At 46.1% G+C, this 27,603-nt stretch overlaps 2 long non-coding RNA genes across 2 annotated transcripts in view; one reads left to right on the forward strand and one right to left on the reverse strand.

Moving 5' to 3' along the window:
• The window catches only part of LOC118501104, a 77,057-nt gene that overhangs the window by 26,766 nt on the left and 22,688 nt on the right, over positions 1-27,603 (forward strand). The gene's annotated exons all lie outside the window — the stretch shown is intronic.
• Positions 1,199-26,603, reverse strand: LOC118501103. Its single transcript, XR_004903690.1, has 4 exons — positions 25,378-26,603; positions 22,842-22,939; positions 14,029-14,157; positions 1,199-2,354 (listed from the first exon to the last, which is right to left on the reverse strand). It is a non-coding gene; the product is annotated as an uncharacterized LOC118501103 (long non-coding RNA).

A 27,603-nucleotide genomic window follows, 5' to 3' on the forward strand; every position in this document is an offset into this window, starting at 1 on the left:
TTGCTATTTATTACTTATGAAAGGATGGGTAGCCTTCTTGCCTATTATATGGAGACCTAACACAACTGAGCCATTTTGGGAAATCACTCAGTTAATATTTATAAAATGCTAAGGTTAGAACTGCAGGTCAACCCTACTACGTCTTGGTCTGGGCATCTCAGGAAGGCACCAAGGCCTTTCCTGCGTGGGGAGGTCTGGTGGAGCACACACTGTAGGACAGGAAATACAAAGCAATAAGCAGCAGTGTGCCCTCATGGGGTGAGACCCTTATGCTCCTGTTTGGTGCCACTCAGAGATGATTCCCAGTGGTTCATTCCACCTGTGATGCAGCGACCTCAGTTACTACAGGAGCCAGCCCATGTGGGTTCAATCCCAGCTCAAGAATCACCAGCCATTGTGGTTCAGTGGATTGACTACTGGCCTGCAAACCAAAGGGTGGCCAGTTTGATTCCCAGTCAGGGCACATGACTGGGCTGTGGGCCAGGTCCCTGGTACGGGGCATACTAGAGGCAACCACACATTAATGTTTCTCTCCCTGTCTCTCCTTCCCTTCCCCTCTCTCAAAAAATAAATAAAATCTTTTTAAAAACCTGCAAAATGGGTATAGCGTAAACTACTGTCTTGATGGTGATAATCAAGAGGTGATGTGTGTGATACTGCTGAGCCAGGCACATGGCCCTCGGCAACCTGGCCCCCATGATCCAGATGATGGGCACTTGGGTTTTGATACTTAGGCCAGAAGATGCTTGGAGCAGAAAATCCAAGACAAGCTGGCTTTCTGGAGAGGCGCTTGCAACTGCTGGTTAGTATGTCTGTGTCTGCAGGAACCCCTGGGCCAGGACAGTGCTCTAGGCTTCTTCAATGTTTTTGAGCATGACAGCTCTCAGAGACTCTCTCAAGAGGCGTCTCCAGACACTCTGCCAGTATGAAATCCTGCAGACAGTTTGAGAGAAACTGAATTCTAGTTTTGAAGTAAACTTAGCCTCAGTCTTTAAAGAAGAGTCACAGTCTATTATGAATAAAGCTGGTAGGAAGTTTATATACAACTTTCTACCACTTCCTTTCTCAGGTGTGAATATCTAGAAGTGTAATACTGGGGTCCTTTGGTTTCCCTGCTTGTAGAATTTCTGACTGAAAATTGTAAGGTAGCTGGAGAATTGCTTCCCCTCATGGGAGAGGTTTCAGTCAGATGTCACAGTGGGGAGAATGCCACAGATTTTATTGAGAATCAGTGGGTTGTTCTCGTGACTAACAGGCAGCATATCTGTGTGTGTTGGGGGTGCGTGTGTGCCTTCCACATCCGCTCGTGGGGGCAGGCACACCCGCTCTTCGGGGAGTCTGCCGCAGTGCCTTGGCATGACCCCTCACTGGCCCCTCATTGTTCGTCACTGAAACCTGTATAAATCTGGGCTTACGAGGCTGTTTCATTGGAACTTCTTTATTGTCCTCATGACTCAAGGCAAAGTCACTCAGAATTACAAGGCTGTCTACTGCAGGCTAGTCTCAGGTCACAGACTTGTGGCCTTCATGCAGTGCCCATGTTTCTGCTTCCTGCCCAGTTTTCTCAACCAAGTCACTGCCTAGAGCATCGTCATTCTCATTTAGTTCCTTTTCCAGCCTGTGACAACAAGAGACTTCTGTGAGTGCTCACACCAGGCTAACACGTTTCCACAAAGAATGCCAACACTGCCTTCCACACTAACTTCACTTATAAAACAAACTGTGTGGCTTAATTGAATTTTCATGTGGTCCATGTGAGCTCCTAACCAGAGGGGAAAAGAGGACATTCAAAGTCAGCTCAAATGTCCTTGTAGCATTATAAAACTATCATGTTGCTATTAACATTTGTGAGTACTGGATTTTTCTCAGGTCCCGATGAAGTTGTTTTCCTTAAACAAGCAAAGCAATGAGGACAAATCAAAAAGCCAAAATTCTAAATACTAAAAATCAGGGACAATGGAACTTGTGTCTTATTCAGTTACAGGAGTAACTGCATAGCACCTCTGTTTTCTACACCAGAATGCAGAGTTACATATTATGTAGCCAGGCCAAGGTGCCCTTTGCTCTGGTCTGAAGAAGAGCATCTGCTAGCCCTGCTGTGATCTTATTTAATCCTCACAACAAGCCTATGGGTAGAAATCATTGTTATAGGTGACAAAATTGAGGTTCCATGGAGCCGACTAGTTGTCCTTCCTCCCTGTGCTGCAGTTGAGCCATTGAGGTGAGTCAGTCACAGGGGCCCAAGAGGCGAACACCCTCTGGAGTGTGGCTGCAGGTCTTTGTCTCAGTCATTGAGCTTCCGGGTTTCTCTCTGCCACATTTTTGTTGTAAGTGTCTCAGAGCCATTGGTGACTCTAAAATAAGAAGCATAAATGGTAGGTACAAAATAGGGGAAGGTTAAGAATAGTATGGGAAATTGAGAAGCCAAAGAACTTATATGTATGACCCATGGACATGAACTAAGAGTGGGGGGAATGCAGGTGGGTGGGGAGTACAGGGCACAGGGGAATAAAGGAGGGAAAATGGGACAACTGTAAAAAGCATAATCAATAAAATAGATTAAAAAATAAACCTTACAATTAAAGATTTCACTGTTACATACCCTCTCCTGGGAGCCAGGTGTCAGGCCCGGGTTTCATTTTCATCCAGTTTCCCTGGAAGGATTTGCTCCAAGCCTATTAGATGGACCCAAACACAATCATTGTTGTCCTGAAGTTTGCCTTTTGTTCAGTCATACTTTCCATAAATAGTGCTTTCTCTGAGGTGAAGTCCTTTTAGTACGGGCTGCAGACACCTCTCCTCAGGCCCCTTGGCTCCAGGGACAACTGTTAACCTGCAGAACCTGGTGCACCCAAACCTCCCTCACCGCCAGGGGCCACCTCAGACCCAGGCATGAAGTTGGTTTTGCCCTTCCACCAGCACTCCAACACCCAAGTTCCTAATTGTGTTTTCCGTGGGGAAGATCTAAGTCCCCAGGAACCCCTTTGTCCTCAGATTGTGCTTCCTTCATAATTACTAGCTGTGAATGCAGGTTTTCTGGTCTTGCCTGTCTTTCCAGGAGAAATACCTTCCCCATTTACCAAAATAATAGTTCATCCATTTTTGTTATATAAGGTAGGATGCTAGTCATTCAAATTAAAGCTCTGAAAAAAATAGATGCTAAGTGTTGTCAGTTGCCATTCCTACTTTGTGCAGTCAATCTTTTGGGCTCCTTCAAATATCCCCTGATACTACTTTGGGAACAGTTTATTATTAATGGGAAATGTAGCATATTATTTGAAAAATGGTTATTTTACCAAACTCTGGCCATCTATAACATTAGATCAGTGACTTATCTAAAATAACAAACCACACAATAATTTCTTCACATTCTGGACTGGAAGACTCACCCTTGCCTCGTTCAATTCCATTTCTAATTTGGTGAGCACCTGCTGTCTGCTAGGCTCCCAGGTGAACAAAAATGGGACAGTCCCACCTTTGTCAGCACTAAGATGACTCACAACATTGTAGAAGAAAAAGCAGGTAATTGTGGCTGGTAGGGGGGCAGCTTTATGGAGGAAGAAACCCTTGAAAGATGGGGTTTTTGATGGCCCGTGCACAGTGGGACAAGCTGAGATTCGGAGCTATGAACTGTTGAGTACACAATTTCCCACAGGAAAACTGGGTTCTGGGGTCTCCAGCCAGCCCCCTGGGTTCTAGTAAGTTCTCTTTAGCTTGTTGCTGTCCTGAAATTTGGGACAGCACAAGGTGCTTCCAGACCTCAGGCCCTGAACACTGCTCTCTGGTATACAAATATGTTCAAGTGACCTTTAGCCTGGCTGGGATTTGAAGTGACCAGGCCAGGGATGGGAGGGGGGTGGAGGTGAGCATGACCTCAGAGGCCTGAACGGACAGCATGGCTTGCCCCTATCCAGAGGTTCTGCCTCTGCAGCCTCCGCAAGCTTAACTGCCAGTGTGGGTTGTGCTCATTCCCTGTGGGCTGGTGTCCTGCTTTGCCACCCTGTCTGGCCAGTGGGGCAGCCCAGCCTCTTCTCCTGCTGGCCTGTCCCACACCAACAGGCAGGGGACCCCTGAAAGGTAGTAGCCTCTCCTCTACTTGGCCCAAAGAACCTGACTTTTTCAGGGAAATATTGTGATGGACCCCAGAAATGACTAAGTCCACTGGTGGTCAAAGCATGGCCCAGGATGGGGGATGGCCCAGTGTCATCTGGGGGCACTTGTTAACCAGGCATGATCCTGAGTCTCATTTCTGCCCCCCTGTACCCCATCTCTGGGGTATGCCTGGGTCCTACTGAATCTCAAGTTCTCTGTTTAATTCAGATTGAAAACTACGGAACCAGGCCCAGCCCTCATTTTGCATCCAGCGGGTGGCCAGGGGTCAGATAGGTGAAGAGATTTGTCTGGATAACCTGCATGAGCTAGGATGAGAGCCGAAGACCACTCCCAGTCCAGTGCTTGTCCCCTCACTCAACTCCACCACTGTTCTTCACTTCCACTTGCCTCTCACTACGGACACCTGAAGTCCAGGTCCTGGGCGTTCGGCCCTGGTGGCCCCTTCAGTGGGCTGACAGTTGCTATAGAAGCAAAGAGCTGAGGAGTTGGGAACCGAAGCCTGAAACTGGCCTCCAGCATTGTTTCTCGGTGTTTTCAGTCTGTGTTTTCCTTGTGAGCAAACCATGTTTCAACCAGCCAGGCTTCCCACACATCCAGCTACCTGCCCTCAGCCGTGGTCCTGGCCCTACCTGCATGAACATCTTCATAAACACCCCACTACTCCCTAGTCCCCCTGACCTCCTTCTGTTGCCACAGGTGTCTCAGGTCCCTCCTCCTTCCACCCCCTGCATCAGAAAGTGAGCAAAGGTGGTTAAGAAATGTGTTAGCAAAGGGAGAACCCTCAAATCAGCATCACGAGACCTGAAATGCCACTTTGTGTGACTTTGGACAAGTCACTGACCCTCTCTGGCCTATGCAGGACATCACACGGGGTGTGCTTGTCCCTTCACTTCTCACTCTAGCATAGACTAACCCACTTGTGGCCTGGGAAAGACAAGTCAGTTCAAACCTGCCCCTCCCCAGTGAGCTAGGGACCCCGGGTTTGCGCAGTGTTATTCCCAGTAGCTGGTACAGTGGTGCCACATGGAAGGCGCTCAATAAATACGTGTTGTATCATGGATAAATGTGAATTTAGAGGCACAGAGACTCTAGTAATTAGGGGAAACACTGGAGCTGAAAAGGCCTCTTCAGGCTACACTTCTGGCTAATGAGTTCAGTAAATTCCTTCCCCTGAATCCTTTCAGTCAGCTCCACTTTGCACTTCTTTAAAGTCCCACAACTGGCCTGGCCATTCAATTTAAAATGATGGGCCTGATAAGATCCTCCCTCCGCCTCTCACTCGGTGGGCTTATTCTCTTGAACTTTCTCCTGCCCCTCCCACCAGCTAACCTCTGGTTTACACACCCCTGGTGGTATCTGCTCTCCTGAGTCTCCTGCCCCTCGGGACACCCCACCCACCATTGTCCCCTTCTGGACAGACTTGGGTGTGTCTGCAGCCTTAATATCTTTTGAGCTGGGAAAAAGGAAAGAAGCTGGACATTCTTTTGGTTCCATCTCCTCCTCCACTTCGATTCTCCCAGTGTGACTGAACAGAGAGAGTTCGCCCACTGGGCACTGACAGAGCCGAACACTAGACGCCAGCAGCCACAGTGGAGAAATGTTGGCTATTTTATTATGGATGGCGCCATGTGAGAATGGGAAGCTGACGCTCAAAAGCCCAGACTCCCTGATGGCATGCAGGTTACAGATTATACAGGACAAAATCACAAGACAGTGTGGGTTCAGGAGCCTGCTGAGAGCTGATTGGTTGGAGGTGAGGTAAGGGTGATAAAGCATTTCTTCGGGTCTTGAGGACAGCTCTAAGGTCTATTCCACTGTCCCTCTGTCTGGTTTGATGGGAAAGTAGCCCAGGGGTCATTCTGCCTTATTGCTCAGAAGCTGAAATATAACTTACGTCAAAACGTTATCTTTAGCCTGCCAGAGGTCCAGGCCTTGTGCTCTATCATTGGTCAGGTCCAGGCTACAACTTCTGCCTTGGGGGTTGTTGATTATGGAGGAAAAGGCTGGGTCTCTGAAAGGGTGGGTGTGTACACACACACACACACACACACACATACAGAAGGAGAGAGAGAAAGAGAGAGAGAGGTGATTTCTAGATCTAGAACTTAAAGTTAAACTTTAATCTGAGTCAGGTGGGCCCCTGGTATCACCAGGACTAGTCAGTCCACAAGCACTTACTGGTCATAGGACACTGCACTGGGCAGTTTGGGGAGTGAGATTGGAGACACAGTTCCTGCCCTCCTGAAACCAACAGCCTGTCTGGGGAGGAGACCACACATGGAAGATCTGTGGGGGACAAGGGGTGTCACGGGACAGCACATGGTTCACTCCCCAGTGAAGAGAACAAAGAGCTTAGTGTCAGAGACAGTGCTTTGGTGTCCGAGATCTGACTCTGCATTAGGACCTTGGGCAACATTAACATTAGGACCTTGGGCAAGTTACATTTCAGATCTGAACACAGTGTCCTCGTCCAGAAAATAGGGACCCTTGTGAAAGACAGCACCCCTTCCGGGCCCACACACAGTAATAACTGCTGCAGGCAAGATCCACAGATGGATCTAAACTCAGTGCAGGAGCTGGAGGAGAAACGGGAGAAACTTGTATAGTCTCAGAGTTTCTCTCCCAAAGGATATAATAGCAGTTATGAAGAAAATAAGAGTAACTTTATTATGGAGAAACCTGGCAGATACCATGATAATCAAGTGACCAAGGTTAACATGACAGATTTATAATAAGACAAATCAGCATCACAAACCCCTGGTGTGATGCACTAAGAAGAACACACATCACTTCTGTGGAAGAAAAGGGGCCACATATAATAAACCTGCCAAGCTCAGGGGAGGCCTGTGAGGCGGCCCTACAAATTCAGAGACAGAAAGTAACCACATAGGATGGTCTATAATCAAACTTATTAACTAAAAGCTGTTCCCATCCTAGGCCAGTATTTTTCCCTAACAAAGGTCAATCTTTGCCTTAACTAAGCCTATTCTCTTTTTGCATCTATTATAACATGTCTTTGGAATATCAAGGTAACTTCCTTTTTTCCCAAACCCCTTGGGCACACAATCTGTGACCACAAATCTACCTCCTCTTATTGTTATCATGTTAATTGTTGGTTGTTAACTATCCTTTACTCACCTGTGCAAAAGAGGTATGTGTCTATCATTTTACCTTTTATCCAATCCCAGAGGTTTCCTCATTTCACTTTCTCTCGCCTCTCCTAATCTGTCACCAATGAATGGACTTCAACTAACCCCTTTATGGCTCCTCCTTTGATTCTAACGTACAAAGTGAGGTGATAAACTGCCATTCTCTGGAGCATTTCTCAACCCTTTGAGATACTGCTTCCCAGAAATTGTCAGTTTGACTCAAATAAAGTCACCAGAAATTCTCTACAGGTGTGAATGTTCCTTACTTTGACACTAATATGGTTCTTGCCAAAAGTGCGTAACATCATCTAATTGTGAGGAAAATATCACATGAGCCCAGACTGGGAGACTTTTTATGAAGTAACTAACCTGCAACATTAAGTGAGTCAAAGTCTTGAAAGAACTGAAAGACTAAAGGGATGATTCACAGACTGGAGGAGTACAAGGCAACAACGACTAAACAACATGTGGGATCCTTGACGGAATAAAAGAACATTAGAGAGAAAAAGAAGTCCCATAATGTACTATGGTTGTGTAAGATGCTAACATTAGGGGAAGCTAAGTGAGGGGTGTGCAGAATTCTTTACTATTTTTGCAACTTTTCTGTAAGTCTAAAGTTTTTAAAAGTGACTCAGGGTTTGTAAGGAATGAGTGAGATGATGCCTGTAAGGTGCTTAGCATTGCTGGCACAGTTTAGGTGCTCAGGACATTTTAATTTCTATTATTACTTTGTTTGACAAATTCAAAAGATGGCAGGCAGAAAGAGAAGGGCAATCCATTCTTCAAAGCAGGACGATTAGCCTGAGCGGAGCAAGGTATGTTGGGAAACATAGGCACACCAGCAAGACCAAAACAGAAGGCTGAATTTTTAATTTTTTTTTTAAATAGGGATGTAATAGGAAAGGCCTCAAATGCCAAACAGGGAAGCCAGCTTCAGGTAGAGAAAGGCAGTGGGGAGCATTTATGTGAAAAGTAGAAACATAACCTACAAGTTCCTGCATTTCAGAAAAGGTCCAAGGAGGGAGGGGGGGGAGAGGAGGAGGGAGAGGGAGAGAGAGAGAGCACAAGAGAGTGCAAGAGAGTGAGAGCGTTTTCTGAGCAGTTTGCTAGGAGTTTGGAATGTAAAGGTCTGTACCAGTTGGTAGGACAGGATCATGGAGGAGGGTGGGGGTGGGGCACAGTGAAAGCAGGTGGAACATGTGGCGGCCCCAGGAAACTGAGCATCCTGAGTGGAAATCCAAACTGAGCCTGTTTGCTCTTTCCTGGTCCCAGATGCTTAAATCCAACAGGGGAAAAAAAGGATGCTGGGAAACAGTCCAGAAACATTCAGTGTCTGCTGAGAAGTCAAACCAAATGCAACAGGAATGTGACTTGCTGTTTTCAGAGAGATGAGAGGCCCGACTACTGCTTGGCCACCGGAAAAGACTGAAAATGAGGCTCGAATTCAAGCTCAGTGTATGGGTGAGAGAGGTTGGTCCTGTCCAGGCCCTTTCTGAGCTGGCATCGGTGGCCCAGGAGGCCTTGAGAAGCAGCTTTGAGAATTCACCATTCTTTTTAGGGCAGAGTGGGCTAACCAGAGGGCCTGGGGTTGAGGCCCTGTAGGGGCTCCCTGCGCTAAGCACAACGGTGGGTCTTTGCTTCAGCCCCTCCCATCATTTCCCCTCTGGGAGGAAGGGATCCAGTAGGGGGAAGTTGAAGCAAAGGTGGGGCTGAATGTGACTTCTTATATTTGGTCAAAGTTGTGGGTGGTCAGCTGCATGTGGGGACCATGGAGAGTGTCTAGTTCTGTGCTCTTCATCCTGGCTGTACACTGGGATCATCCGGGATGCCTTCTTAAAATCTCCAATGCCAGGGCCCCAGCCTCATGATAGTTTGATTTAATAGGTCCAGGTGAGCACCAGGAATAGATAGTTTTAGGGTATTAGTACTTTGGGTTTTAAAAACTTTATTTTGAAAAACCAGTTGAGTGACCAGAATACCCTGCCCCCACCCCATTTGCCCATTACCCCGCTTAAACCATTTTCAACTCTTGGTCAGTCTTGTCACACACAGTACTTCCTCCACTGATGGACCCCGGACCTGTCCCTGGGGTTATACTTTGAAGCGACCTCAGATATCACAAGCTCAGGACTGTAACATCCCCTGGTGGTATCCATGTGAGGACAGGGTCGAGGCCTGCAGATCTAGTCCAAGCCCTTCCCTGTACAGATAAGAAAGCTATGGCCCAGAGAGGAGAAAAGACTTACAAAACCTCAGAAGATGCCTCTTCCTCTTTAACATTCTATGAACACGTGAATTTGGAAGCACCACAGAGACTTTCGGAGTATCCTTGTCAAAACATTTCTGGGAAGCCTCACCCTGGCACCAAGCCAAGACCTCCACCACAGATGCCAACCGAAGGTTTTGTTTCTTCTAGCTTCTGGCAGAGCTTCGTCCTGCTTTGTTCTGCTCAGTCTCATTGCCAGACTGCCCACTGATGGCCCTCTCTGAATCCTCTCAATCTCTCTGGGCCTTTGGTTGGAATTTAGTGCTTCTGTTTTCTGGCTGAAGGGCTAGGTGGGGCTGTGGTGACTCAGGGCTGGGAGAGCCCGGATTTGCTGCCCCTGGGGCTCCTGCAAGCTGCAGAAGCACAGGAGGCCAAGTGTTCACAGAGGTTGACACTCTCTGAGGACCAGGTGGCAGGGCCTCAGGCAGGGGGTGAGCTTCCCTACTTGGGCCTGCGGTCAATGACAGGTGTGCCTGCCACGCCTCCCTTCTCTATCTGCTTTCTTTTGTAATCGGAGAGCAGCCACTAATTGTGAAACCGTGGTGTTTGTTGACTCAGAACCCCTTTCAGAGGAAATGAATCCTCAGTGCCTTCAGCCGGGTGGTCCACTGGGTCTTGCTCAGAAGGCTTAGGTCACTAGTGGTGAAAGCAGCCCTGGGAGAACCTGGGCTGTGGAGGCTTCGGTCAATGTGCAGGGCTGGAGTGGTTTCCTTTCCTGCCTTTTAAAAGTTCCCTTCCACTTCATCTCTGCCTGTGAGTCCTAGCCCTGGGCCTTCCATGTGATGCTGTGTGAACAGCCAGCACCATCTCTGCCCTGCTCTTAAAGAGGCTGTCGTTCAAGCCAGGGCCGTGCATGGGGAGGTGTGGGGTATGTCAGCACATTGCTACCCTTGTCCACACCCTATCAGGTTTTCAAGGAGGGAAAAAAAGACCCCCGAGTGACAGAATCAGGGACTCCACATCTTCATTTGACATTTGGCCTGAAGTCCAAGGGACAGTCACATTTGTCACCTTAAAAAAAAATCAGTTGCCAGTACAACCACGAGTGGGGCCCCGACTTAGGCTGTTCCTGTGTTTGCTGCCTCCATGTTTAATTTCTAGATTGCTGGATAGAACTGCTGTGTACATGGGTGCGTCTGCGGGTTGGTGGAGGAGGAGGAGGGTTGTGAGAGTGGAGATGCAGTGCTCATCACAGACACACCTCGGAAACAGGAGAAGTAGAGTAAGAGTCGTCACTGCAGGGACCTTACGGTGCAGCTGATAGGACAGGACGGGCATGTACACACGTGAGAGATGCAAAGATACTTATCCTTGCGTGTCAGCAAGTCTGACCGAAAGGACTGCCGTTCACGATCTCTGTTAGAGAACTGAGTGAAGGAGCCCTTAAAGTTGGGAGGGGACCTACTAAAGGTGGTGAGGAGAGTTTGACAGAGCTAAGTGCTGCCTTGGGACTGGATGGGAAGGTCACCTTGGACTAAGGGGTCAGCTCAGTCTGATGTCATGCAAGGTCCAGCCATGGCAGGCAGTCACCCCTTCCACCTTCTGTTGGGGCATCTATTCCCTGAGGGCCAAGCCAAACAACATCTTTATTTTTCCAGAAAATGTGCAAATAAATTCATTTTATGTTATTTCAGACCCTCACTTAGTATTTATTTTGCATACATTTATATGCTATACAGTCTTCTCATCATATAAGAATGCACGTCTCTGTGTTGTCTGATGGCATATTTCAGCCTCAGGTTAGGTCCAGTAGAAGTGGCTGGGCTTGTAGAGACTGCTGAGCCCTCCCCTGAAAGTGAGCCCAGGGTGGGGTGATGTGTGAACATGGCCTAGCCCTGTAACACATGTGAAATAGGGAAGGGCGAATTTTTCTAAGATTTTTGTCTTCATTTTCAAACCGCCTGGGCTAATTTAGCTTCTTGCTAAGGTCACTTCCAGTTAATTCTCATCTTTCTTTCTTTCTCTTTTTTTTTTAATTGAAGAGCCAGAGATTATATTGCCCTGAAAAATGAAAAAAATTTATGGTGTTGCCAAATTAGGATTTCTTTTCCTTACTTTCAGAGTTCTTTCCAAGGAATTTTATTTCAAGAAAACAAAATTTAAAATAAAGGTAATAATTACTCAGTCTGCCTGTTGCCCGTTGCCAGGTAATGGGAGGCAAATACTGAATATAATTTGGAGACTATCCAGTTGTTCTGCTGAGGGTAGTTGGTAAGGTCAGGGAAACAGAAGACAGCGGCACATTCATGGCTCCTGAGAGTAGGAAAATGCACCAGGAGACCCAGGTAGCTTTTCTGTTGGCTAAAGCTTTGTGGTCTTTGGGAAGAGGCCGTGTCTGGTGCCCTAGAAGCAGGCTGTCTCCTGGCTGTCAGCTGCTCTGGGCAGCCAGGGTCCTGCTGATTGGCTATGAGTTTGGCTCAAGTTGTCAAGTCTCTTTCCCTTCCCCTGCCCTTGAGGAAACCCATCTCCTCCCCTTCTCTACAACCTCTACCTCTGTCTCCTGATATTCTTCTGGCCTTGAATATTCTCTTCCAGAGTGTGTCCTCGGATTTTCCTGACCTCTAAAGCAAGGTCACCTCTGAGGCCAGCCAGTGGTTCCTTCTTCCAGGTCTCCGAGCTCTAGGAAGATTCCCCATCAGTTGGTTTGTTTCCCTTTGGCAGATTAGTCTCAGTCAGTTTCCCTCACCATGCCAGGCACGTCTGTGTGGGTGGAGGGGGTGGGGGGTACCTTTTCTCTCTCTATTCTGAGCCTCTCTATTCTCCCTGCGCCTCCACCCCTAGGATTACTTCCAAGGCCCTAAGTCCTCTTTCCTAATTTAGCAGATCCTGGGGCCAGCTCTGGAGGGAGAATTAAATGGACATTTAAATTGACAGAAAGACATCAAATCTTCTGTTAGATTCTGACCTGAAACCCGAAATCTAAATGTTCCTATGTGGAGTTCTCACTTCCTGCTTCCAAAATTCCCCTGCCTTTTATAGCTGCTCCTAGAGGAGCAAATACCTGCAGGCAGACTTTTGCCCATAGCCTATGGCATTTTACATGAGGCTGTGTCCATGGATGCACACTTTCATGGCACAGCAGCCTTTGTCTGGATGACAACCAGGCCTAACCTTGGCCAGAGGCCCAGGCACACAGGGTCCTCGGTGACTTCAGTGTGGTCGGCCCAATGTGTTGTGGGCTGGGTCCACCTTGAGCTCCCTGCAGTTCCACTGACCCCTCCCTCACGTCGTTTTCTCTTGGCAAGACCACAGCCCTGCACAAGGAGAAGCCTGAAACGTTTCCTTGGGAGGAAAATCAAGTTTACTTTATTATTTCCTGTGTGCCACAGATGGCTCATCAAAAAAAGATCAGGGTTACTTGCTTTTTCTCTGGGAAAGAAGACCACAGCCAAGACCCCTATTTGAGCGAACCTCTCCCCTCCCAAGGGCTTCTCACCTGGGTCTGTCCTGAGGATAGTGCCTATGGAGCAAGCAAAGGCTATTTGCAAACAGTGAGATGCATGTTCCCTTCTGGAGGCTGAAAGCTGTTGCTTCTCAAAAGGGAGCTACACTATAAGAACGTGAGTATGAGGATGGAGCAATGGAGAAGAAACTCAGACTCTCAAGATGCAGCATCTGGACTGCGGGATTCCAAGCAGAGCAGGCCTCTGACCTTGGGCCAGTCCAAGAGCAATCAGCAAGTCATCAGCCTTTATGGGTGCTGAAGGTGTGCAAAGTTGTTGACTGGAAGGTTGTGGCAGAGAAGCTAAAGTCTTGTCCACCTCCTGGGAAGTTTAGAGACCAGTTGGGGAAATAAGACCAACATAGGATGTCTATTGTGTTGCAGCCCATCTGGCAGAGGACCCCTTGGCCCCATTAATATACCTTTATCTCTATCAGGGCAGAGCAAGAACTGAGACGCAGAGTACAGGACTCTGGCAGTTCCAGGAGCTGTAGTGTTGAAGCAAAACTTGGCAGGGTTTCAGCCCCTGCAGCAGGTAGCTGAGAGTGTGGGTGGAAATACAGATATTTTATTCAGAGAAGTGGGTGGGGGGGATTTAGAGTTCTTTGTGGAAAACAGGGCAGGTTAACTCACTTATTACTCATCCAGTCTCTTCCAGGATAACACAGACTTAATGCTAATCTGAAAGCATTTTCCAACAAAGGCTCTAAAATGCCAGAGGGACCCGAGAGATGCTATAAACAGCTCCCTCCCCAGTAAAGGAAGGGTGGTCATGGAGAATCACAGCAGAGCTTTGGGGCTTTCCTTGCAGCCTGCAATTATAGCTCGTTCATGGGCTGTGCTTGTTTTATTACTGCAGACGCTAGGCTCAGCATATTTTGGTGCACCACTGAGGAAATAAAACTAAGGAAGAGAAGCATGCCTGTTTATTGGCTCTGACTGGTGTCTCCCCTATCTGTCTCCCAAATAAGCTATTTGGGCTTACTCCAGATCTCAGGGAGTGGACAGAGGCTAGAGCTGGAAGTTCTGCTGATTGTCACTCCACAATTCCAGCTTACCAAAGGCCCAGATGTCCTAGGTCAAGGAGGTCCTTTTGGTGTTATTTTCGGTCTTATGTATGTTAGCAGGTGGCAAATCGCTTTTGGGTTCTTCCAGGTCCTAATGTGTCATTCATCCAATGCCTAGAACTATGTTAGGCAGAGTTGGGAGATAAAACGTACAAGACAGAATTGCTTTCCTCAGGAAGCACACAGAAGTTTCGGGGATCAAGACTGACAAGTTCAGTGGCAAAATGGTGAGTGTCGGTCTCACTGAGGCCTAGGCTAAATGCACCAAGGAAGTTTAAATACAGCACCTGTTATGGTGCCTCCCTCAGGAAAATGGTGAAGAAAATTGAAATCGGCCAGCACGCCAGGTATACTTGCTCCCTCTGTGGCAAAACCAAGATGAAGAGGCGAGCACTGGGGACCTGGCACTGTGGCTCCTGCATGAAAACGGTTGCTAGTGGTGCCTGGACCTACAACACCACTTCTGCTGTCACAGTAAAGTCTGCCATCTATCAGAAGACCGAAGGAATTGAAAGACCAGTAGAAGCTCCACAAATGAAACATTGCTAGCCAATAATGAATGGGTTAATTTATGTAACAACAACAACAACAACAAAAAAGACATGTTCAAGACAATTTGAAATAGACTACACCAGGGTGGCGATTAAAGACAACCATTTAAGAACTTGCCCCTGGCTAGTCTGTTTGGGAGGCACAGGACAGCACATGAAGAAACCCAGGATTGGGTGAGGTTAGAAGCTTTTAGAGAAGCTAGAAGTGCCTCTAACAATAAGAACTAAACCCAGAGATGGGAAAACTTCAGGGTGCAGGACTAACACAAATTAGGTGGCCTCTCTCCCTTCCATTAAAAGAATGTTAAGTAACAATAACCAGCATTTATTATGTCTCAAGCACTGTTCTAATCGCTTTAACAAAAGTAAGTAGGTGTCATTTGATGAATGAGAAAAATAAGGTGCCAGAAGGATCTAGCTGCATAGTCAGAACCCAGGTAGCTGGTTCCTGATCATGTGTTCAGCTGTTCCCTGTGGGTCTGGGCTGAGGATCTGGCTAGGATTTGGGAGCCAAGAACACAGTGGAACTGCAGCAGGGATGGTAGACAGCTTGTGGCCCTGGGAGTTCTGGAAGGACACCTACAACACAGAACCAGGGAAGGTGGCCACATCAGAGAACTCACAGCCAGGGCCGCATGGCAGCAGAGCCGACACAATATTCTCCTCCTCTCCCCCCACCATTAGCTCCCCCCACTGGGAGTAAAGGAAGCAGCCAAGGATCGCAGCATCCCTGGGCCTCTTGTTGACTCCATGTCTGACCTGGGCTGTTTCCTACTGGTTACACTCCTACTGAGGAGGTAGGCAGACCACAACCACCAGGTTTTCGCGTGGTCTCAGGAATACCAGGACTGAGGTGGGTGGACAGAGAATATATCAGCAAAGGAAATTTTGGCAGAACTGATGACCTGGTTACTTCCAGAATGGATCACAAAGGGATGTTGGCACTGTTATATGGACTTTGCTTGCTCTAGAAGCTTCCAGGAGAGAGAGAGGGGGGGAGGTAGGACTTCCTGGAGGATCCTTAGGCTTAAGCTGAGCATTACAGAAGGAGAAGAAGAGGGGATTGGTAAGAGCCCAGACAGGAGATAGGCAGGACCCTGGCAGGTCCTCAGGCCCTGTAAGAACTCTGGATAGTCATGCTGAGGATGGGAGGGGTTCAGCATGGTGGCATGGAGAGGGCTTGTCGGCCAGGCTCTGAGAGTCCTCAAAGAGCCTCGAGTAGAGAGCTGTAGGGCTCTCCACAAATCCACACATCCTCATTTCACTCCCTGGTGTAAAATCGAAGCAAAGAGAACGTGCGTGAAAATCTTGATTTTTCCTTCTATAATAGATAAACTTCCAAAACAGCTAATTTTTGCAATCCAGCCCCTTTGACAAGAATTGTGTGCATAGGGATATTTAAATGAGCTCTATACTGTGGTAAGAATAGCTCCATTTCTCTGCAATGTTTGCAGCCCCAGTGTTCTGTGTCCACAGGCTTGCAAATGCTTCCCCAAGGCTCAGCCTACAACCTGCTCTCCCACCCACTCTGAAGCTGCTTCTCTCTCTAGAACAAACAGCCCTGTCTTTCTCCAGGCCATGAAAGCATGGTAACATTCCTACATAAAATAGCAGCTAGGGGCCTTTGTTGAATTAAACAGGAGGCAGCAAATTTAGGAACTGGATAATGAGAATTTACAGTTTGGCAGATACTGGGGAATACAAGCAAACATAAGGCACCCTTCCCCTTTCTTCAAGAGGCTCAGGAGTCCAGGGAAATCATGTAAAAGGCAGCCTGCGGTACCCTGGGGTCTAGTAGGCTGAATGACTTTCCCAGATTTAGCACCCATGTTTCACATCCCAAAGAACACTTCTCTACACCACGCCCTCGGTCTCAGTCAACTCAGAACTATTTGTCTCCCCAGCCAAGAGCTGTGACTGTTGGAATCCACTTCCTTCTCATCTCATTCCTTGCCTCCATCCCCACCCCTACAAACAACCCTTTGAGATAAGCTAACATTTAACTTAAAATAATAATTTACAGTGAAAATAACAACAACAGTGATCTATCCTTCACAGTAGTTCTTAAAGGAGATCAGGATATGCCACCCCAAAACATGCTATTTTGGAATAAGGATAATTTTGAGCTGAAGGTGATTGAGAAGCAATAGGTGCAGGAGGAGTTCTCTGCCCTTCCCTTATCCACAAAAAAAGGAGGGCATACATTTCTCTTTGTGAAGGTGGCATAGATTTTCCTTCTGAGGATGTACCCCTCTCCCATGCCAGGAAGAGGAGAGCAACTCCTGATTCAGCACCAAGATGAGTCTGCATAACCGAGCCTTACTAAAATTACCCTTATCTTCCACTAGTTTTCTCCATATATTTCCTAGTCACTTCCCCATAATTTATTGTCCCTCGAAGCCCAAACCTTCTGTTTGTTAAAAAGGGCATGTAAGTTCCTGAGTCTAACTGCTTCTTTGAATTTTACTTTTTATGTGAGCTTCTGTGCACATAAAATATTAATAAATTTGTATTCCTTTCCTCCTGTTAATCTGTCTTTTGATGGCTAAATTGGCAATCCCTCAGTCACTGAACCTAAGAGGGCAGAGGAAAAGGTTTTCCTCCCCGACATTCTCAACTTTGGCTTGCACATTAGAATCACTTGAGAAGCTTCTAAAACAGATCAGCACTAGGTCCCTCCCCAGAACAATGAAACCAGACTCTCCCCCAGATGCTTTCAGGGTATAGATAACCGGAGCAGAGAAACACTGTCTAGGGTTCAGGAGTAAAGGGGAAGCAGCAGGCTAGCAGAGGGACTCGGAGTCCTGGAGTATTTCCTGGAGGGATTTCAGCTTCAGAGCCAGATCAGGGTTGCTCATGGATGACTGGGAAACTCTGCAGGTGTTAAGGTAGATGCTTACTGAGCAAGCCATGACACTCTTCGGAGGGAAACAGATGGAGAGAGGAATGCCCACAGAGTGGTTCTCAGTGAGTCCTTTTGGAGAGACAGCCAAGTGCCAATATCTTCTTCATTGGGCCTGGGAACCCAAGATAATCCCACCCTACTCCCTACCCCCACTTCCAGCCTTCTGCCTCGTTTCAAGAAGTCCCTTTGAGGCTGTTTTCCAGGCTGCTATTCCTTGGTGTTTCTGGTTTTCCCATTTGCCACCTCCGTGAGAGAAATTAACAGTTTTGCCAGACCCTATATAAACAGGAAGGCAAGCTGTTAACAAGAGCCTCCTGGCCGCTGCCAAGCCCAGAGCTCATGGTTTCCTTTCTTAGAGCCTGTCGATTGTTAGGAGGAGAAAGGAGAAGAATGGGCTCTCTCTGGGCACTGTATGGGCTCTCTTGCGGCCACTTGAATGCCAGTGTTGGGGCTTGCGGACAGCTGGGTCTGCAGCTGGCTGGTTTTGTCTGTGTTTTGAGGGACAGCCAGAGACAGCCACTGATTAAACTGGGAACAAAGCAGGACTGCAGTCGTGGTCATGCACACCAATGCTGCTGAGCAGCGGAGAACAATTAATTGCCATGTTGTGGAATGTGCGGATGGGGGCAGGGAGGCAGTTGGAAAATGTAAGAAAGTGCAGAAAAATGTCAAGCAAGTGCTTGTGTTCATTGGAAGCTGAGAGAGAGAGAGAGAGAGTGCGCGCCAACTCTGCACGTGTTCTCAGGACCCACCACAGTGTGGAGGGTCCTGGTCACTCCCTGCACGTCCCGCAGCCTTCCCACCTGTAGCGGTCTGACACTGGTGTGCTGCGAACGGCGGTGCTGTGCCAAGCAAGAGGGGGAGCCTCTTGGCCTTTGGGGTGAGAGTTTTATCCATTTTCTGGAATATGATACAAAAATGCCCATTTCTGTATGTGTCATGACAGGGAAAGTGTGTTCTCTGTAGCATCTCTCTAGGCACGAGGCAAGCCAGGCTCTATGTTTACACCCTGGAAACTTGCAGTCTATTTTTTCCCAAGAACCAAAGGGCGTTGGGAGGGAGTAGGAATCCCTATTCCACCTCCACCCCAAAGAGATATCGCTGCTGGCTTTTCAGGGAAACTGAAGCAGAACAGCTACTGTAGCGAGGTGTGTGTATGGTTTAAGCCGGAGAAGCCAAATACGAGAGATGAAAAAGGAGAGCAAGACTGGCATTCAAGGGGTCCTGGAGTGTCTGTGAGGTGGTTTGGGGCCCAGACAAAGAGAATTTAGGAAGTGTTGGGTTCTCTTTGATGTACCTTTATAAATACTAAAGATTGAATATTTTTCTCCGTGATGCCATATTGTTTGCTGGACAGTGCATTGAACTTCCTGCCAAGGCTGAGCCTCATGGGGCTCTGGGATTTACTTAAATTACACAAAAATATTATTTTTCCTATCCTGGGTTTCCTCTGGAAAGCTGAGCCTAAAATAAGGGATTGTATGCTGACTGGGGAGGTGATCCTAGGGAGCAGAAGTGAGGAAAGGGAGGGAAGGAAATAAAGCCAATATAGGTGTTTTATCAAGGTCATCACTCTGTAAGGGGAACTTAATCCCACCCAGAACCTTTTGAGGAGTGTGAAAAAAAGTTTCTCAGGACAGTTCACCTGGTGATCAGCCAGCAGAGGCATTCATCCAGCAGCTCCTATTGCTCTCTGTTCGAGGCTTCCATTGGCGGTGTTAACTCCCCCACATGTCAGGGCTGTGCATATGTGAGTGCTAAGTGGACTCCCACTAGTGTCCACGGCATCCTAGAAACCCTAAAACAGAGGAAGCAAAAGATGCGAGTCTGCTCTTGAGATAAGCGGCTGTCAGGGTGAGGCGAGGACAAACTGCAGTTAGAATCAGAGGTGAGGTCTAGGATGAGAGGCAGGAAGCCAGAGGCATCTGACCTACCATTCAGAACACGGTGGGCCAGGCCCCTGACTTGATGCAGGAGATACAAAGAGGAAGGTATGCGCCCTTAAGCTGTGGCAGAGGGAAGCTCAGGGCCTTTCTACATTCCTTTATGTGTGATCTCTTACTTTGAAGGGACCCCTGGCGTACAGCTCTGCCAGAGCAATCCCAGCCACTCATGCTATGGCAGCTCCCAGAACTTGGACTGCATCTTCAGGGCTCCCCTGCCCTACTGCCTGGGTCCTATATCTCCTTAATCCACAAAAGCCCCACCAGCTGCCATTAAACCTCCCATTCCTTGCTGGGAGGATCTCTACTTACTGTTACAAAGGAAAAAAAAAGACTAAACTGTTTCACAAGGTTGTGGCTTGAGTCCACAATAAATGACTGTGGTGGGTATATTTCAGGTGGGCATGTCCAAGAAGAGAGATTTGCACACAGAGTTGGGAGGGTGGGTCAAGAAGCCAATGAGCTTCCCTGTCCTGAGAGATGCCTTGATGGAGCCCTGAAGTGAACTCACATTTTCCTAAATCCACCTCAGTTCATGTGACGGGATGGGAATGCTTCCTTTCTTAGCCAATGTTGCCTGTTATGAGTTCCCTGCAGCGCAGAGAAGGGAGCAACATGTACTGCTTTGTTGCTTCCTGTATAGAGGGCAGGAATGAGGAAGTTCACAGAACACTGTCCTGGGCAGCTGCCACCGGGGACCCAGCCAAATCTCCAAGTGCAAAAAGGCATGTGGCCAGAATTCCCATGGTGCATATACATGGGTGTGATGGACATGCTCGCTCACTGGCCTTAAGCTTACACGTAACTAGACAGAAGGGGTCTGGCTTGATTTATAATCAAATTCCTCCCCTTTGCGCATTTTGTTGCTTCTTACATTAGCTTTGTTACTGACCTTGGGCAAGTATGAGCCAATGCCAGATCAATAATAAAGGATACTGATCTCGTTTATTTATTGTGCCTGTGGGGGGTAGTTAGAATGTGGTTGGTGCTGTGGTATTTTAATTTATTTTCTTTCTTTGCTTTTTAAAAAAATTATTATTTTGAAGGTTAACTGTCAGCTCTAGTTTTATCCTAATTTGTGCTTCTCCTTTAAAATCAAAATGGAAGTTGGGGAAGTTTAGAAAAATTAGGTTCTGAATTCATCAGTCAGAGGTCAGTGAGAAAGGGAAAATCACTTCAAAGGGGGTGTGTGTGTGTGTGTGTGTGTGAGTATGAGAGAGAGAGAGAGACAGCCTCACAGACAGAGACAGGGATTTGGCCTTATGCAATTCTGGAGCTGTTTAAGAAGTCTTGGTAAGGCTATTGTCTTTGGGTCTAATGCTCAAAGTTCCCAGGGGAGACGGGTGGGTGTAAAGGAGTGGAGAACAAGGACAAGCTAGAACCCACAAGCATGAAGTGGAGCCCAGAAAGGACTGAAACCCATGCTGGTTTCTCACTGCCTGTGACTTGATGGTATGCATGTCCTGCAGGAGCAGCTGGCATCCTCCATCACCAGACTGCACACACACTTGGCCCAGGAGGTGGAGGATCTGAAGAAGGTTCCAGGGGAAGGTGGACCTATTGTAGGCTCAACTGCTACCCCACACCAACAAGGTGAGCCAGCAGATGATATGTGTGAGTCACAAAATGGCTGCTGCTTCACCTCCACCTTCCAAATCTCACACAGGAATCTTTCTTGTAGCTTAAGCTAATTAGAAACATACAGGGAAGGGAATTCTGGGAAATCAGTTCTGCCTAGCTAAGTTGATATATTACAAAACCACCATGTGTCCTAAACAAAATAATAGTAAATTATTGCTTGGCAAAAATATTAGCTATCATCTTTTGAGCAGTGTTCCAGATACTTTATACAAGTTACTTCATTTAATCGTATACTAGTTCTATGGGAAAACTATTCTATTCCCATTTTACAGATGAGGAAACCAAGACTGACAAGTTGCAATGAGCATATTGTTATGAACCACAGAACACTCAAGGCTCCTCTTTCCTGTAAGGAAGTCAATCCATGTAGTTTGAATATGGGTTATCCAGTCTACCCTTAGGCAAAAAGAACATGTGAACCAGGCCTGACCAATTAGAGCACTTTATCCTCTTGGTCATAATGACTGGTCCATACATAAATGGGCATTGACTCAGACTGAACCAACCAGAAACTTTCCTGAGACTTTTTTTCCTAGAAAAAGTATAATCTTTGTCTCTGGATAGCTTGTCAAGTAAAGTCTGGAACTTGGCTCTCATAATCATTTTCCTTATCTGAAGAAGGAGAGAAAGATCTTATTTGAGCCCCTATATTCAACCATGTCGAGGTTTGCTGTACTCTTGAACCACTTTGGTTACATGAGCCTATAAATTCCCTGTTAATAATAAGGTAGTTTGGGTTGGGGTTTTATCAGTTTCAATCAAAAAAGACTACTAAACTAAATTGGTGACCAAATAGAATAATTGTAAGTGAGAGATCCTAAAATGTAGATTCCTTTTATGTGGGGAGCAGACCCTTGGTTTCCCAGTATAGACACCAATACATTTTCAGTTTTTCTTAGAAAATGCTACTTGCAACCAGGACAGTGTGTCTAATAAGATGGTTAAATGACTGGCTGTGTTACCCAGCAAGTGCTAGAACTTAAATATGGGACTGTCTGATTCCAAAGCCTAGCTGTTTACCCTACTACTGGGCAGAACATTGAATGGGCTGCTCAGAGGAAAACCTAGGTGAGCTTTTCTAATTCTCTTTGGAAACAAAGGAGACTATGGGTGATGTGAAAGCGGCCAGACTTTGAGGTCAAGATCTAAGGCTGTGATTTGGGATGACAGCCACCCTATGTGTGAAGGACCGAAAAAAACCCCCACAAAATCCTAAGGGATTCACAGAGCAACCCTCATTTGTGTCTATCATTTAAGTACTCTATATACCAGACTTCAACTGATCAAGGCAAATTAATGATTAAGACAAAGTTTATTCTAGAAAAAGGACTCATGGGCATGGACAACAAGGTAGTGTTTGCTGGGGGAAGGGAGATATAAGGGGACTAAATGGTAATAGAAAAAATATGATAAAGATTATATATTAAAAAAATAAAAAATAAAAAGTATCCAAGGTTTTTTTTAAAGACAAAGTTCATTCTAGTCAATCCCCCAATACAAAATCCAGAATGTCAAAGCACTATGCTATTTTTAGATCTCTCCCAAATTTACAAATTTGACAGTTTCTTTTTATTCTCTTCCAGTGTCCAGTACCCTCACAATTAGGGGTTCTTTATGACTAACTTACAAGCTTCCTGCTTTAGCTGTTCAAACAAGTGGGAAACAGCTGGTCTTGACTCAACAGTTACCGAGGTTTTAAAGCCTAGTCTCTCCTCACCTTTTTCCTTTCAGAGCTTAAGAAACTTAACTTAGTGTTTGTTGCACCTTTCAAAGATTCTGTTTCCCAGTGACTTTGGTGGTACTTGTCCACACTCTTTCTAGGGCTTCTCTATCTCTACCGTAGTGGCATCTGATAGAACTTCCTGCAATGAGGGAAATAGTCTGTGTCTGTGATGTCCAATACAGTAGCCACTAGCCACACATGGCCATTGAGCACTCAAAATGTGGTGTGACTGAGGGACTGAATTCTAAATTTTGTGTATGTGTAATTAATTTAAATTTAAAAAGTCACAGGTACCTAACTACCCCAATTATACCTAGCACATACATGTTGTGGTCTTGTTTCTGGCCTCACAAATATTCCTCTGGTTCTTTAAAGATCTGTTGACTTTCATTCAGTTTGTGGTCTGCGAGGACTCTCTACTCCAAACAACCTCTTTATAGTTTCCAGCTTCTATATGCATGCTTTGACACTTTTTCATGTCTCTAAGTCTGTATTTACCATTACAGAAACCCTATGTTATTTGTTTCTTATATTTTTTAGAATAGTTTGTCTTTGACCAGAAAGGATAGTCATACTGCTACTGATGCAGCCAGTAGAGAGTTGTAGAAGAATTCCTCGGATAAGCAGAATGAGGGATAAAAGAAGAGCAGTCATGAGTTTCCTGATTCATAATTTCTATTACATCAGGGACTACCTACTGCTCAAAAATGGAGCAAAGATAATATTTACTTTCGTGATCGCCTACTTCTTCCGCCTGAAAACCTGCTTGCCTGATCTTCTTGATTTTTGTGTGTGTTATTTCACTCCAGTGTTTGGAAATATTATGTCAAACTGGCCTTTCTGATTCTCAGAGGGGAGGATTACAAAATTTCAAAATATTCATGAGATGTAAGTGGCTCAAAGGGTTTACTAGTGAATACATTTGCTACCACCACTCTCTCCTCTCCATTGCCCTTTTTATTGTTTCATTGACCTTTTGACCTTGCATTACACAGAAGAATGGCACAAGGCTTTCACATAAAATATGTTCTAAGGTCCAAGAGATCAGGGAGTAGATCTTTGATTAATCCAGAGTATCCTTTTAACAATTCTAATGCTCACAGTTAGTAAAATGCTAAAGCCTACTGAAAGTTGACTTTAGGAGATGCCAACAAAAGATGACCGGCTATTTGCTCTCATTTTCTAGCACCGTTACATTATATTTGTCTCTGTGTTCGGCATCTGTCCCAGTCAGATGGTTCTCCTAGCAGCCCCAGCAATCCTGGTCTCTCACCCTTTGTATGGAGCCAGGGCCTCTCTGGGCCACCTCAAGCAGACTAGCACAAAATTAACCTCACACAGTCAATGTTTCATTTTAAAGGCTGAACTTTTTTTGTATTTCCATTTTGGTAAGCAGACCAGATGCTTTGCCAAATTTACCCTCAGCTAATTGTGGAGTTCAGTGTCCTTAAATGCACCCTTGTTTGCTTAAAACCTGCTGATTTGCAAAAGAAATTGTTCCAGGAATGTGGGTCAGAGTGGACGCCCCTGTGGAAGCTGATTTGACCAGGAAAGAGCCGCTCAGGCCTGGCTGGGGTGCTGGGTGTGTGTAAATCTGCAGGAAGAGAGGACTCTCCAGGGCAGGATTTTCATTTTAATGATAAGGCTGCTGGAGGTGGGGGATAGCTGGGGCCTGGAGACATGGGCAAAAATCAGTCTGGCTCTGATCCACCTTTGGAACCCCCTCAAGCTTTTCATCTTGAACAGGCTGTGGGGCAAGATTGAAATAAAATATTAATGCACAGCTGGAGGAAAATAATTTTAAAATCTTGCATTTGCTCAGCCTCTGTCCCTGGAGGCCCTCTGATGAGATGTATGTGAAGCAGGAATGATCTTCCAGCAACACTTGGATAAAGATGAAGTCGCTCAGTTACTCTGCCCCTATCCCTAAGTCTGGAACCTAATGGCCAGAGGTGATGATCCAGGGGATTGGCCCCAGGGCAGCTCGCAGTGCTCCTGCCAGGCCAGCTCCAACGCCTACTACCAAGGAAATGAGCTGAGAACAGCCTGGAAAGAATTGAAAGGGTAAGGGAGACCCAAATGAGGCAAAGTAGATGTGGTTCCAGTGGAGGGACAACCATTAATGGGAGGGATCTTTTGCCCATCTTGGTGACAGCTGGCGTGAGGGTGTTCCCATCTAATGGATGGGATGCATATCAATCTTTTGTCATTTTTAGCACATGCCCCTACTCGAGGTATCCTGGGGGCAGCTCCAGTCTGAGCTTTACCACTCCCTGGTTGGCTGTGTGCTCTTGCCAGCTCTTTCCCTTATTGAATGTGTTTTGCTGACCTACAAGGCAGATACTGGGAGAGCACTCACTGTATTTCACTCAGCTCTCATAATCCATCTAGAACTTGTTTCAGTTCATGGAAGTTCGGTCATTTTAATAATTGCATTAGTTTCCTATGGCTATGTAACATGCCACCACAAATGTAGTGCCTTGAAACTGCACAAATAGATCTCACTGGGCTGAAATCAAGGTGTCAGCAGGGCTGTGTTCCCTGCTAAAGGCTCTAGGAGAGAGTGTACTTTCTTACCTTTAGCATCTTCTAGAGGTGGCTGCATTCTTTGGCTTATACCCCCTTCCATTTTTAAAGCCAGCAAATGTCTTCCTCACATCACATCCCTCTGACACTCACTCTTCTGCTCCCCTCTTCTACATTTAAAGCTGCTTCTGATTACATTGGGCTGCCTAGATAATCCAGGATAATCTTCCTCTTTTAAAATCAGCCAACTGGTAACCTTAATTCCATCTGCAAACGTAATTCCCTTTTGCTGTATAATCTAACTGTTCACAGGGTATAGGGATTCAGATGTGGGCCTTTTTGAGGGACCATTGTTCTGCCCACTTCAATAATAAATGCTCACCTTTCTTGGAGCCTTTTCACAGACCTCATTTGACCCTAAAAATACCTTTGAGATAGGTGAGTGAAATGAGTGTCTTAATGGATAAAGAAGCTGAAGAAAGCGTCTGAAAACCAAAATGAACCAACAAATCTTGTACAGATCTCACCCTGCGTTTACTTTGAAATAGAAGATGGAACATAATTAAGATCCAGTTCACAGTATTCAGTCCACTTTGAGACCATAACTTGAGACCATAACTTGAGATGACAATGCATATGAAAGAGGAGGAGTATGGGGACAGCATGGCCTTGCGTGGCCAGCTGTCACATCTGGATTTGAGTTGTGTGCTCATGGAACTTGGCCTGGAAATGTCATTTTCTCTTCCCAAGTCTAGGATTCCCTGTTTTTAAAGCCACCCAAATGGCTTTGAAATTGACCAAGATAGTAGTTTTAACACAGATGGCTACTGTAGAAAGATGTTTATTAAAATGAATGCCATAGAAAGATGCTGAATGGAAAATAAAAATCATTGCCCTGGTACTGACCTGTTTGAATTTCCCATGAAGTAGAAATAGATTATTTGTAACAGGCAATCAATATCTAAACAAGCTTTTTATTGGTGGTAAAAAATGAGATTTTTGAAAAAGAATTAGAAACCCCGAGATAGTTAGAGCAATCCTAAAAGCAACTAGTAAGGAGAAACTCTGCTGGTCCATGATCGCCACCCAAACGTAGGAGACCCAGTCATACAGTTCTTCTAAAAACTAAACTCCCTTTGCATTGTGACTAGGAAGCTTAGGAGTTGAATCCTGAATTTAGGGAAATCAAGGAAGAAAGAAACAAAAAGTCCCCAACCCATTAAGAGGCTGGATTTAAAAGGTTTACCCAGAGCTCCTGCTAGCTGGCACTCCCTCTCTGTTTTACTCTGGGTTTGTTTTTTTTTGGGGGGGGTGCTGAGTGGAATTAAAAGACTTCCCCAACCTTAGCACAATTCCTCTGCTCAGAGGCCAGATTTTAAAACAGCAAAACCAAACACACACACACACACACACACACACACACACACACACACGAACACCCTCTTGTGGAGTTTGGCTATCTTTTAGTCAGTAATACAGGGGCTTATACTTTAAGCCAGGAATTAAACATGAAAACAAGGTGCCTTCCATAATGGACACCTTTACCAGGTGACTAAAGTTGGCAGCATACATCACACATACTCCCTGAGGCTTGAAAATAGTAAATACATCCTTCAGTGGCCCCTTCATCTCAGAAAGCAATTATGGTAAAACACTCCTAGGGCGGGTTTGCCCGGAGGGCAAGTGGTGACTCTGATTCATCTTCTAGCTCTGAAGCATGGCTGTATCAAATAGTTAAAATGAAAAAGGAAGGAATGTTTTCATTGGAGAGTCCCAACACAGTTTCCAGCATATTTTCCATTTGCCTGGCTTCGCTCTTGGCCCCAAATGGGGTAGAAGGTGGGGTTTTCTTTACTGAAATCATGAAAATCTCTTTACTGGCATGTGTGCATTCAGATCTGCTCTTGATATTGCCTATGTTATTAACTGCAGCTGCATTTGCTGTGAGCAAATATTTTTGTCTTTAGTGAGGATCACTGACTAGGGATTGCCTGCACCCCAAGACTAGAGCGGGCATTTTCGTGAGGGGCTTGCTAATTGTATTTTTGTTGTGTCTTTTTCAATCCTCAATCTATGTGTTTTGATTTGGGCTTGTTTGCAAAAGGAGGAAATATGTGGCTCATTCCATTCCATGCGGTGAAAGCAGCAGCTTACTGGGGGCTGTTTTTATAACCCAGAAGACAAGTTTTCAAAAGACATTTGGCAAGTTGTAGGTGTTATTAAGGTGTTATTTTGTGTGATAGGGAGCCACACAGTGCCACACCAAGTGCACATGCG

Source organism: Phyllostomus discolor, chromosome 6, assembly GCF_004126475.2.
Source record: "Phyllostomus discolor isolate MPI-MPIP mPhyDis1 chromosome 6, mPhyDis1.pri.v3, whole genome shotgun sequence".
Taxonomy (NCBI): Eukaryota; Metazoa; Chordata; class Mammalia; order Chiroptera; family Phyllostomidae; genus Phyllostomus; species Phyllostomus discolor.